Raw genomic sequence first — 13373 nt, 5'->3', positions numbered from 1 at the left:
CACCAAAGGGGCCATTGACTTGAAACTCAAGCTTCCAAAGAATGTTAGTTTCAGTCTTCCACCGCAGACCGCGCCTTCCCCCCTCCCCTACGATACAGAGCCAGTGATTTTTTCGTCGCCCTGGAGGAGACGCGAACCCGTGGCGCCTGAGTGGTATTCCACGACACTAACCACTATACCAACGGACCAGTACTGCGTCGAACGTTTGCAACACAAAGTCGAAGTTCAACACGTCGAGCAGAAAGACAGTCAGACAGAAGGAAAGTCTGAATGAAAGAAAGTCTAGGACATTGTTTGTTTGCTGGGCACAAGAAGACCCGTGTGGACTTCTGCACTCTTACCAAATGGAAAGGAACGCAGTACAGAATTTAGGCCAAAGGCCAAGCGATGGGACCCATTAGGTCATTCAGCGCTGAAACGGAGATTAAGAGTAAAAAAGCCTGAAAGGTGTAACAGGAGGAAAACCTCCTTTCAGCACTGAATGAACTCCTCACAGGTCCCAGCGCTTGGCCTTTGGCCCAAATTCTATATTCAGTTGTGCTGTATTCTTTCCTGGAGTACCTGCCAGACCCCAGAGGTCAAGCAGAACCTGAGCATCGACTTGCGAGGGGATGAGTCCATGTTTCGTCCAGGAGTGAGAGGAAGGCTCCATCGAGGACTGCTGCTCATGGTGTGAGCAGGACTTGGTCGCCTCAGGGGAATCTTTTTATTTGATGGTTACCAAAAAAAAATAAAATAAAAAATTGGGGGATTTAGTGGTATGTGAAAAAATATTTATCGATCATAAAGAAAGAAGGCCTTTGATGGTTCCCTAAGTATATGTCTTTGATGGCAAAAAAAAATGGCCCTTAAGTACCCAGCATAAAAAAAGGTCTTAATGCCCACAAAAAAAGTCTTAAACGGTCTTTCACGGCCACAGAACCGAAGGTCTTGTCCTTACAGGAAAACAAACTTTTGTCAGAGTGTTCTTGCAAAACAGGGACTTTCACTTCCTAGTGTATACTCCGTAACTTGCCCGCACACCACGAGCAGTGATGCTCCATGGAGCCATCATAGAAACTGGTGCCGGTAGTGCTAGGAGTAGAACTGTCGTCGGAATAGCTTTGGAATCCTCTCCCCGCTTTCGTTTTCCCTCATTCTCTTCTGTATTTCTTCTTCTTCCGGAGCGAGGTTCCTTGACCCTCCTTCCTTAACTGGGCTAGCTCTCTCTCTCTCTCTCTCTCTCTCTCTCTCTCTCTCTCTCTCTCTCTCTCTCTCTCTCTCTCTCTCGATTATGCAGGATACAAGTAAGTTTATCAGTTGAAAAGCTCAAGGCAGATAAGAAGATGGGTTCCATAAATACCGTAAAGTAGTGAGGGCATCCTCAACCCCTCTCTCTCTCTCTCTCTCTCTCTCTCTCTCTCTCTCTCTCTCTCTCTCTCTCTCTCTTTGTGCTTATAGGGGCAAGAGCCTCTGTTGGCATAAGGCCAGCTCGATCATAACCCTTTAATGTAATTGCATCTAAATTCTATATAACCGAAATCTTGATAACTTTTGTAACTTTTTATCAAGGCAGCGATTTGCCAAAAAAATAAATAAATAAATAAAATCAGCCTCAAAAATTTACCATCACCCGTTAAGAGTGAGATTTGTGTTTTTAGGGACAAAGTGAATGAGTTTTTTTTTTTTTTTTGCCTGCGGGATTCATAACATAGAGATCAGATCGAAAGATTCGGTTTGGAATTTTTTTTTTTTTATCTTATAATGGCGACCACTCTGATAAAAAATATCTATCGCTTTAAGTTACGACACCAGGCTGCGTTGAGATAAATGTCTTGCTTAGACTCTCTCTCTCTCTCTCTCTCTCTCTCTCTCTCTCTCTCTCTCTCTCTCTCTCTCTCTGTCACCAGGCGTATAAGAACAGACCTGGAAGCTGGGAATTTCACACCACTGGACGGTAAGAACGATTTCCTGGAAGAAATAAGGGCTGCTATCACTCGCGGATCCAGAGGGGTGGGGGCCCACCTGGGCACGTGGCCCCCCATGAAAAGTAATGGTAGAATAATAATATTGAAGATTTAGATAATAATAACATGAATAAATACAAAAATGGAAAAAAATCGATTAAAGAAATATACACACACACACACACACACACATATATATATATATATATATATATACAGTGTTTGTGTGTGTGGTAGTGCCGTCAATGTACCCCACGTGGTGCACTGTAGGCATTACGTACTTACGGTTCTTTGCAGCGTCCCTTCAGCCCTTAGCCGCAGTCCCTTCCATTCCTTTTACTGTACCTCCGTCCATATTCTCTTTCTTCCATCTGACTTTCCACCCTCTCCTAACAGATGGTTCATAGTGCAACTGCGAGATTTTCCTCCTGTTACACCTTTCAAACCCCCTTTACTCTCAATTTCCCCTTCAGCGCTGAATGACCTAATGGGTCCCAGTGCTCAGCCTGTGGCCTAAATTCTATATTCCTGAGGGCCATAAACATAACCGAGGCGTCTGCAAGATTTCTGAGGATGGCGCTGCTAGCCCCATGAGAAGACCTACCAAGGTGGACAGATACAGGTATGTGTATGATTTAGGAACTGAAATATAAAATTTAGGCCAAAGAAAATGATTCCTAAAAATATTTTTATGACAGGCGTATTTATAGAAGAAGAGACAAGACTGGACTCGCATTCGATAAGAGGTTTCTGAGCAACCGAATTGTCAAGATTTCTCACGGGCTGTTGTAGAGAGATAGGTTGCAGTCCTTTCGTTCGTTGCCAAATGTTTTCCGGTGCTAATCTTTCTTGTTGTTATCTATGCGTCACCTGCTCTGAGGTTGACTGATTGATTTATAGATTTTAGGCATACTTGCCAAGCACTGGGGCAACTGTACCTACTCCGAGGTGCTAGTACTAAACACGGCGGAAGCTCCTTGGGACTCCGTGTTTAGTACTAGCCCCTAGGGGGATCAAAGTATTATATATACTCATTTCTATATTGTGTGGTCGACAAGTTATATTGTAAAGACGTCTTCTTTACCGATTAATTACGATCATGTATCGCATCTAACAATGCAGCAAGAATCTCATGTATATATTTGTATGTAGAATTTCATGGCCTTTTCGCCAATGTACATTTTATCACTGTATGTACATTATGCCTCTTGTTATTGTTATTTGACTGACTGTTAACAAACAAAAATTGCTCTCACTCAGCGTGCGGGTCACGGAGACCTAGGGTCAGGCACCTCGTTTCCGTCCGCACGCTACTATGTATACCTTATGCCCAGGTAATAAATCAATCAGTACCAAGTTCTGTCTTATTTGACCTCACAACTGGTGACCCCGGAATGACGGTAAACACAGCGGTTTTGGCTTCGCCATTAACGGACTCACTACAGCTGCTTTACCTTCAGAGAGCCTTTAACGGAACCGTACAGTGATAAAGTCTAGACCTCTGAAAGCTCCTTCCACGGAGAACACCCACGCCACTAATGGACTAATTACGGCGTACCTTCTTCAGCTACGTTCTGGCGTTCTCGAACGGATTGGCCCTGCCATTTTGATTCACGCTGACCATATTCAGAAGTCATTAACGGAACCACACAGCATATAGTTTTGACTTCTGATGAGCCCCAAACACCATTAGTGGACTAAATACAGCGCTTGTTTTGCATTTTGGTGTGAGTCAAAATGTCAGACATTGAGGTAGAACGTCATTTTGAGGACACACATCCTCTGCATCCCCCTCTTTGCCTTCGAAGCCAGCAATAACCAGGCAATGAAACTGCCTCCGTTCTCGCAGCAAAATACCGCATCCTGGTTCCTGCAGGCAGATGTCCATTTCCGTGTAGCTAAAATCACAGACGAGGAAACCAAAGCAGACGTCACCATGGCAACGCTGCTGGAGGAGGTCTTCAACAGAATCACCTCATGGTTGGACTTGCAGCCAGGGAAAGTCAAGTACGAAGACCTACGAAAGAAATTCATTGACACATACTCCATGCCCGTCCCAGCCCAACATGCCTTTGACCTGATAAACCAGCCCCTGGGGGATGCATCACCCAGGGACACCTGGGACAAAGTACAAGGTCTCCTGATGTTGCCAGGCTTCGACTCAGATGGACGGAGGAGGAAGATCAGCTTGTCGCGGGAAATATTCCTGCGGCGCCTTCCGCAGGAGGTGAGGGCACAAATTATGGAAGCAGACGTGCTCTCAATGGATGAATTGGTGAGCCGCGCACACAAACTCAACGAAGCCACCAAGGCCTCCAAGCATGCTGCAACACCTGCAGCCTGCAGCCTGGTAGCAGAAGAAGCCAAAGAGGGGGACACAAACATCGTAAACAGGAAGAAGGCACCACCGCAGCAGCAGAAGACAAGGACAAATCCAGCCTGGTGTTACTTCCATCGGAGATTCAAAAAGGATGCCAAGAATTGCAGAGCCCCCTGTTCTTTCAAAAAAAAACCAGGAAGGCAGCCTCCCATAGCAGCAGTCAGGTGGCTGCAAACCTTAGAGAATCCCAGCCAGTAGGATTCTTCATCCACGACGCCATATCGGGACGATGGATGCTGATAGACACAGGGGCTATGCAGTCAGTATTTCCTGACCTTCTCCAGGTCCCCGGAGGAGCACCTGGGTCACGTCTGGGCTGTGCTGAAATGCCTTCAGGAGAATGGATTGATTGTCAGGTTCAACAAATGTATCTTCGGAGTGGAAAAGGTAGACTTCCCGGGACATGAGGTCTCTCCAACAAGTGTCCGTCCTGTGGCCTCCAAGGTGCATACAATGAAGGATTTTCCAACACCAAAAACGATCAAGTCCCTGCAGGAGTTCCTCAGCATGGTTAACTACTACCGACAATTCGTGCTGGACATCGCCCACATCATGTATCCCCTAACCGGAGTGCTGAAGGGGACACCAAAAGCACTAACTTGGGAAGTCCCGCAGCAAAAGGCGTTCAAACAGATGAAGGCAGCCCTCGCCAAAGCCACCACCTTAACACATCAAGACCCCACCACCCCCCCTGAGACTTACCGCTGATGCCAGCAACGTCGCTTGCAGAGCCGTACTGCAGCAGACAGTAGACAGTTCACCCCGCCTTCTTGTGTTTTTTAGCCACAAGTTAAAGCCGCCAGAGACCCGCTACAGTGCATTCGACAGGAAACTGCTGGCAATCTACTAAGCCATGCGGCACTTCAAGTACCTCTTAGACGGCAGCCCATTCACCATCCTGACAGACCACAAGCCGTTGGTACACGCGTTCACGAAGGCGGGAGACGCATGGTTGGCAAGACAGCAACGGTACCTGGCTGCTATCTCCGAATTCAGATGCACCATCAGTTACGTCCCCAGCAAGACAAACCCGGTAGCCGATCCCCTATCAAGAATTGAAATAAATTCAGTCCACGAAGACCTGGCGAAGGAACAGGGCGGGGACCCGGAAACAGCAGCTTACCGCACAGCACTTACCACACTGAAGTGGGAACACTTGCCAATATGTGAATCCGGATCGACACTTCTCTGTGACACCAGCACAGGTCTCCCACGCCCCCTGATACCCGCATCACAAAGAAAGCAGGCATTCAACATCATCCATGGACTGTCCCATCCATCAGGAAGAACAACAACACGCCTGATGACAGAGAAATTCGTGTGGCACGGGATCAGGAAAGACGTATGCCATACACAAATGGGCGAAGGACTGCATACCATGCCAGACAAGTAAGATCACCCGGCACATGGAATCAGGCACCGGAGACTTCCCTCAACCACGACGGCGTTTCGGGCACATCCATGTAGACGTCGTAGGAACCCTGCCGCAATCGGGGGATGCCAGATACCTCCTGACAGTAATAGACTGTTCCACAAGATGGCCAGAAGCAACCCCAATGGTAGAATCATCAACAAGTGCCGGTGCGGAAGCCCTACTGTCAAGCTGGATAAGCCATTTCTGTGTGCCAGACGATATAACTACAGGCAGGAGCCCGGCATTCTTGTTGGAACTCTGTATCTCCCTGGCACGCCTGATGGGGACAACACTCCACAGTACAATGGCATACAACCCTGTGGCCAACGGTATGGTGGAAAGGACCCACTGTTCATTGAAAGCAGCTCTGATGGCACGTTGTACTGACAAGAATTGGAAGGCGCAGCTGCCCTGGGTCCTGCTAGGTCTCTGCACCTCACAAGGGGAAATGGCGAGGAATCTCCCGCAGAAAAAGTCTACGGTGAAGCATTGGCCGTACCTGGAGAATTCTTCCCCACAGAGCTGGATGGCCTGGGTACACCCCTTCCAAGACTAAGAGAAATTGCAAAGAGGTTCGTGCCCTGCTGGAAGACTTTCGCGGACAGGACCCTTAACTTCATCCCAGAAGGCCTGAATACCTGTACACACGTCTTCATGAGGAACGACGCCCACTGCCCACCCTTGACCAGACCATACAGAGGACCATGCCGAGTCGTCAGTAGAACATCCAAGGCCTACCTCGTCAACATCCATGGGCGCAAAGACTGGATATCTATCGACAGGTTAAAGCCAGCCTTCCTAATGGACAGCGGAACCCGGGAGGAAACCGGCAGATGTCCCAGAATTCCTCCACAAAACAAGACCCTGGATGAAGAGATCAGCATCCCGAAACGAGGCCGAGGACGTCCCAAGCGCCGCACTGAGGATGTCATCTGCCCAGCAAAACCACCGGACAACTCGGGAGTCAAAAGTCGAAACTGCCCCACAACCACAGATGTCAAGAACTCGGGGTCAGCTCCTGCTCCCAAGAAGATGCCGTGATTAACATTCAACAGATCTTCCAATCATTATTTCATAATAATTGTCTTGGAGGGGGGGAGTACTTGTAAAGACATCTTCTTTACCCATTAATTACAATCATGTATCGCATCTATCAATGCAGCAAGAATCTCATGTACTGTATATATTTTTTTGTAGAATTTCCTGGCCTTTTCACCAATGTATATTTTATCACTGTATGTACATTATGTCTCTTGCTATTGTTATTTGATTGACTGTTAACAAACACAAGTTGCTTTCACTCAGCGTGCGGGTCATGGAGACCTGGGGTCGGGAACCTCGTTTCCGTCTGCACGCTGCTATATATACCTGATGCCCAGGTAATTAATCAATCAGTACCCAGTTCTGTCTTCTTTGACCTCACAATATTAATAAACGACATCATCGAGTGGCTGTCTACTTTACAATTACCACATGGTGTTTAGTACTAGCACCTTGGAGCAGGTGGTGCGCAGATAAAAACAAGCCAAAGTAGCACCTGTTTTCCTCATTTACTTTTCTTGGGGCATGGCAGGAACGCATAGTATTATATTAATTTAATCAAGGCTAAGAATTTGCCACTAGTGGGACTTTTGCAAAGTTATGATTTACTGCAGGGCCCTACCAAGGAGGGTGAGCACACAGTCCTCACCACCCCCCCCAGCTGAAACTTCCCGCGTAGGCGGGGTAGTGCCGTTTGTGCACCTCATGTTGTGCACTTTAGGCATTACTTAAGGGTCCTTGCAGCGTCCCTTCGGCCCTTGGCTACAACCCCTTTCATTCCTTTTGCTGAACCTCCGTTCATTCTCTTTCTTCTGTCTTACTTTCCACCCTCTCCTAACAGTTATTTCAACATTATTTACAACTCTGAACGACATAGGCCCTAGTGCTTGGCCTTTGGCCTAAATCGTGTACCCCAATTCCGACTGCACATTGAACATAAACATTTACCATACAGGTCCAAATTTGGTGGAAAGTGCCTGCAAAGAACCTTAAGTAATGCCCAAATTTATATTTGGACCTTGGTAATACCTACAGTGCAACACGTGAGGTGCACTAACTACATTACCCCCTGTGTTGAAAGTGATAGAAAGAATGCAAGATTCTTGGTACGTGGTTGTATGTTTGTAGTATTGTCAGGGGCATTTGTCCGTAAAATGAATGATACCCCAGATTGCCATTTTCTAAGGGTGCACCACCACTACCTAGTATATGAATCCTGACTGGTTTCGGCTTTAGTTAAGACATCTTCAAGAAGACTGATACAGTGGTTTCAGTTTCATCATATACGCCAGGGTGACTAAACAAATGTACATACAGTTGAAAAAATATTAGCAGGAGAGGCCTTAACGTCATTTTTCCCAGTGGGTGGGGAAGTGCCGTTGGTACATCTGAAGTGGGGCAATGGAGACATTACTAAAGGTTGTTTGCAGTGTCCCTTCAGCCCCTAGCTGACCCCTCTTTTTGGTATTTTACTTTACCTAAAATCCGCTTCCTCTCCTCAGTTTTTCTGTGCAACCACTCTCTCTCTCTCTCTCTCTTTGCTCTATCTTAAACACTCAGAATGACTGGAAGTGCCTCATTGCTCAAAATCAACTTTAAGCCATTTGTGACTTGGGTCAGTGCTCCATGAACAAATCTTGATTTTCCATCCTGACAGTACTGAGGGATGTGTATATCAAACCGCATGCAAATCATGCGACCATTTTTATATTGTTCAGACTGAAAAATCAGCAGAAAAGTGGATTGTACAGCTCAAAATGTATAAGATGTGCACAGAGAACAGTTCAGTTTTTGCTCACGTTTGTGAATCATGCTATAAGTTGGACAGCCGCTGAATGGCTATTTCATATTATAATAAGTATGAAAGAAATATAAGTGAAGCCAGTTATATAAAATAAAGCTTTCGCAAGGAATGTACAAAACAGGGCAATTCATTTCAAAAGAAATATGTAAAGTCCATAGATTTTAGGGAAGGTAGTTTACCTGAACTTCATAGCAAAGGTGTGAGTCCATCTGCACTGAAAACCAAGATATGTTAATGGAGCATTGACCCCTGTCACAAATGAGGTTAGGGTTCCTTCTGCTGGCAGGTGCTAATATTTTATCAACCATCAGCTTGTTCATTTCATAAGCCCCTTAAGTTATCTATTATAAATTTCTACCACTCTGTGTTAGTTCTCTTGAAGTTCTCTAAACTAAAAATGAAAGCAGTCAGGACTTATACCCTGCATTTCATTTTTGTTGTGGTACCTTTGCGTATATACATCACATGTTCCAGTGATCTGAAGATTATGCAGTTACTAAGTGGTAGTCTCATTCTTACTATCTTGGGTAGGTTTGAACCCCACTGTGGAAGGAAAGGGCAGGAAGGGATTCAAAAACTATTCTGGCAGAATACCTTGCCACTGAATGTGGTACTCCCACTTGAAGGTGGACTGGCCACACCATGGCAAATGCGCTGGATGTAACCTATACATGTGTGGTAAAGGCCTGAATGTAATGGTAGAAGTTGGTTTGGGAGTGGTTTCCTTATCTATTTTATAGCTTTTTAATTATTGTGATTAATTTTCTGACTTTACAACCATCATTTTCTTCTCTGCAAGTTGCTCATTTGTCCCACCTTCTCATTCCAGTGAGAGGACGGTTACCGTAGTCGTCTTGGGAGAAATCATTTGAGAAAGTATCTTGTCCAGACCTAAGGGATTCCGACTCCATCTGAAGGAATTGCAGCACAGACTCTTCCCGTCCGTCAGTTGTTTTGACATCTATGGCATCTGCATCCCAAGGTGCTTTTCGTGCTGCTCTGCCGAGACCAGGCCTCGTCCTGCAAATCGAAAGGTACGGTAATCAAGTTGATTCAAATCAGATGGCGAATATAAAAGTATATATGTGGTTGTCTCTTTGCGGGCTAAAAATTGTTTGTTGCTAATTTTTTCATTTTCTTGTCATGGCTGTGTGGCTCCATGATATTGATAACTTTGTGATTTATAACTCTTATTTGCATACATCTCTGCCTCAACTTGTATTACCTTCATTTAAACCGGAATCGTTAGGTTTTTAGCGACTTAAACTGAAGATAAAAGGAACCTAGCCACTGAGGGTGGGGGAGGGGGGCAGCAGTGGCGTAACTAAGGGGGGATGGTCCGCCCCGACCAGCACTATCTAGGGGGTGGCGCTCTGGCATCTTTTGAGCACGTCTGGTCTGGCATAATTCTAGATTTTCTAGCCTATTTCATCTAATCGGAACACTGAACAACGATTTGTCAACTCTGTTGTTGGACAGCAAGCGAAAGGGTATAAATTATACGGTTTAAGGCTTAAAAAATGTGCATTTAATTTTCACCACTTTAGTACTTTTAGCAAGGGAATGGGCCAGCACTTTCAGAGTCTGCCCTGGGCGCCACTAACGCTAGTTACGCCACTTGTGGGGGAGAGGTAAGCCAGCCCAGCTCGGTGCTGGTTCCAAGCTTGGATGAATAGGGAAGGTGGGAATCAGGAAGGGCATCCGTCCATGAAACATCTCTCTAAAGCAATTATGAAATGAGCCTTCAAGATAGGAGCGGCTGGAGGAGACTCATGAGAGACAGTGACCCCGAATACAGATTAAGTGAGAAGAAGAAGAAGAAGAGTGAAAATAAATGGCTGACTCTTATGACATTTCATCGTATAAATGTCCATTTGTCAGATTATATACCTGTCTTTATGTGAAGCATAAATTCAGTTGCCTTGGCCCACCCTAGGTTTACATCTAGGAATGAAAGTCATAGGTGTGACTTTTACTCTTAGGAGTGGCATGATCTGTCTAAATGCCAGTTGCTGAAATGTGTAGGAGATGCTCAATAAGAATTCGGCGAGAATCTAGCCAAACTCAAATTTATTTGATTTTACAGTGTAGTTAGTAGTGGGGGGAAGAAGTGTCTTTGGCCAAGTAAATATTACGGAGGACAACCCTGTAGGGAGAGGGTCCATTGTAGACGGTAATAAAGGTTGTTTGCAGCAGCCCTTTGGGCCCCAGATTCCTCGCTTTCTGGGTTTTACCTTGATCTCTGTTCCCTTTGGTCTCTTCATATTTAGCTGTCTGACTTCTTTCACCTCTCACTGAAGGAAAAATCCATGGCTCTAGCTCTGTGAGTCTTGAGATGCAGCCCAGAGGTCTTGTTAAGGTTAATGGTAATAACGTTCTGCAAGGTCCTTCACTACCGTAAAATCCTGGCGTAACTTTGCCTAGCCCACTTGATCATTCACCAAGTCAATGAAACTTACAGAATCCACAAAAATAGAAGTGATATAGTATAGCAATATGAAGTAAGTGTATTAAAGGCGTATTTTACTTGACACGCACCCTTCAATACAGCATTTTAGCACAGAGTGTCCTAGTTAAGACCTTCGTCACAGGAGGCTAGCCTACCCAAACTATGAAGTGTATTTGCAGTCAGGTCATTCTGTCAGCCCACGCAAGCTTTTAGCATACATTCTGATCTTGCAGACTGTACAGTGTACAGTAACTGTATTGCTATCCACATGACAGAATAAACAGTGGAACTGCAAAGTAGAGCAGAGAACACCAATACCAGGTTCTCTTGAATGATTTTCGTCCATGCTGTACAATATTCATTTTTCATACTAAGAATTCTAGATGTGTACAAATTTGTCTTGAAGACAAAAGTAACTCTTTCGAAAGAGGGAATGGGAAGTGGTGGGAGCAAGTGAATTCAAGACTGTCTGATTGATTCAATTTTCTTTCGAATATGTATTTTTAAAATTTACTGAATAGCTAGCAAAGCCAATTGATGACTTTACAATTAGAGGTATAGAAGAACACCGATAATGCTAAAAAGAAAATGTGTTTAAAATATTTTCACCACGTGATGAAAAACGCCATGCATAGAGGTTGATCCACATTTACATTTCCCCCCCCCAACCCCTAATTATTTTTGTTGCACTAATAACGGCCTAATTTTGGACAATAATAAGAATAACTTACTGTTCTGCTGCCGAATTGCTGTCAAATATGACTACATCTCGTTTTTTGCTTGCATGATGTCTTGTGGGATCATCTTTGGCACACCATACCCAGTGCAAACACAAGGAACATCCCCATCTTTTATCAAGTCTCTGTTATCTCTGTTTTAGTCCTAATGGTTAAGGCTATTTTATGGCACTCGGCACAACACACAAATATGTGCCCTAGGTAGGGGTAGGGTGCACCCACAAATGCAGTGACATATTGCATTGCGTTAAAGTTCAGATTGTAACGCCCTTTACAAACTACAGAAGCTGTTGGATTGAAGATAACCCACAGTAAAGTTGGGTGACATTTTAATCCCCTCCCCCCTGGCCCCCGCTCTCCCAACCCTTTCAGCATCAGTGAGCCAACCAGCACACAGCTAGCATTCTCATCAAGCCAACTGGCTGGCTGAACAGAGCTTATTAGAACAGTATTTTCCACCCAATCTACAGCATCCAATCTACATTCTGCACACTGTGCTTTTCCCACAATTTTGTCATTGTGTGCGGATAAATTCATACCCTTGATTTCACTGGAAAGCAAATAGCTGCATATTGCAAATAATGGACAAAGAATGATAAGGGGATTACTGTAATGATAATCTAGCCAAGGGCAGGATGTGGCTTTAGATCCTGCTGGGGTATCCAAATTCCTCATCCACCATGAGGGGCAGTGTTCGATGGAGCCATTCACTCATTTGCTCATTCCTAGTTAATAGCTGGAGACACCAGTAACACTGTGCCTTTCATCAGATATGTCTATTGGTGCGAGATGCCGATCTTGCTAATTATTAGCTTCAGGAACTAAATAATGTCGTATTAAATAATAATACGATGAAATATATCTCCTTCATGTAAATGGTCTGATTGATTGATTTATAGGTTTTAGACACACATGCCAAGCACTGGGGCAGCTAAAGCCATTCAGCGCTGAAACGGAAATTGACAGTGAAAAAGTTTGAAAGGTGTAACAGGAGGAAAACCTCTCAGCTGCACTATGAATCAATTGTTAGGAGAGGGTCGACAGTAAGATGGGAGAAAGAGAATATGAAAGGAGGTAGAGTAAAAGGAATGAAAGAGGTTGCAGCTAGGGGCCGAATGGACGCTGCAAAGAACCTTAAGTATTGCCTACAGCAGGATCTCAGGCCACATCCTTCCCTTGGCTAGATTATCACTGCACTGCATGAGCTGCACTGACGGCACTAAATGGCTGATTGTATGCAGCATTGAATAGATATTTTATCTGTGTGTGCTGAGGATTATCATAACCTACTCTTCATCTTTACGAAGTCATCAAAATTATTTGTAGTGTAAATTAAGTTGATCCTAAACATTCCTGGGTCCCTCTTTGAAGGCAGTATACTTTCCCCCGAGGTACACTGGCGCCTCAGGCAAAATCAAACTCCAGAGTCAACTGACACAGTGACGCTCCGTTTTTGGTAATTTTCAACTCATTTTGACCCCATTTGTGTTGTTCTTCTTTCTTCAACATACCGCGATAAAGGAAGAAGTATTTTGCTGTAAAATAACACTAGAATGAGTGTCACAGCATGAACATAAACATCACAGAGTAGAAAATAAAGTA

This window comes from Macrobrachium rosenbergii, chromosome 13 (genome assembly GCF_040412425.1).
Source record: "Macrobrachium rosenbergii isolate ZJJX-2024 chromosome 13, ASM4041242v1, whole genome shotgun sequence".
NCBI lineage: Eukaryota > Metazoa > Arthropoda > Malacostraca > Decapoda > Palaemonidae > Macrobrachium > Macrobrachium rosenbergii.
The sequence above is the reverse complement of the archived record's forward strand: the minus strand, read 5'-3'. Positions refer to the sequence as shown.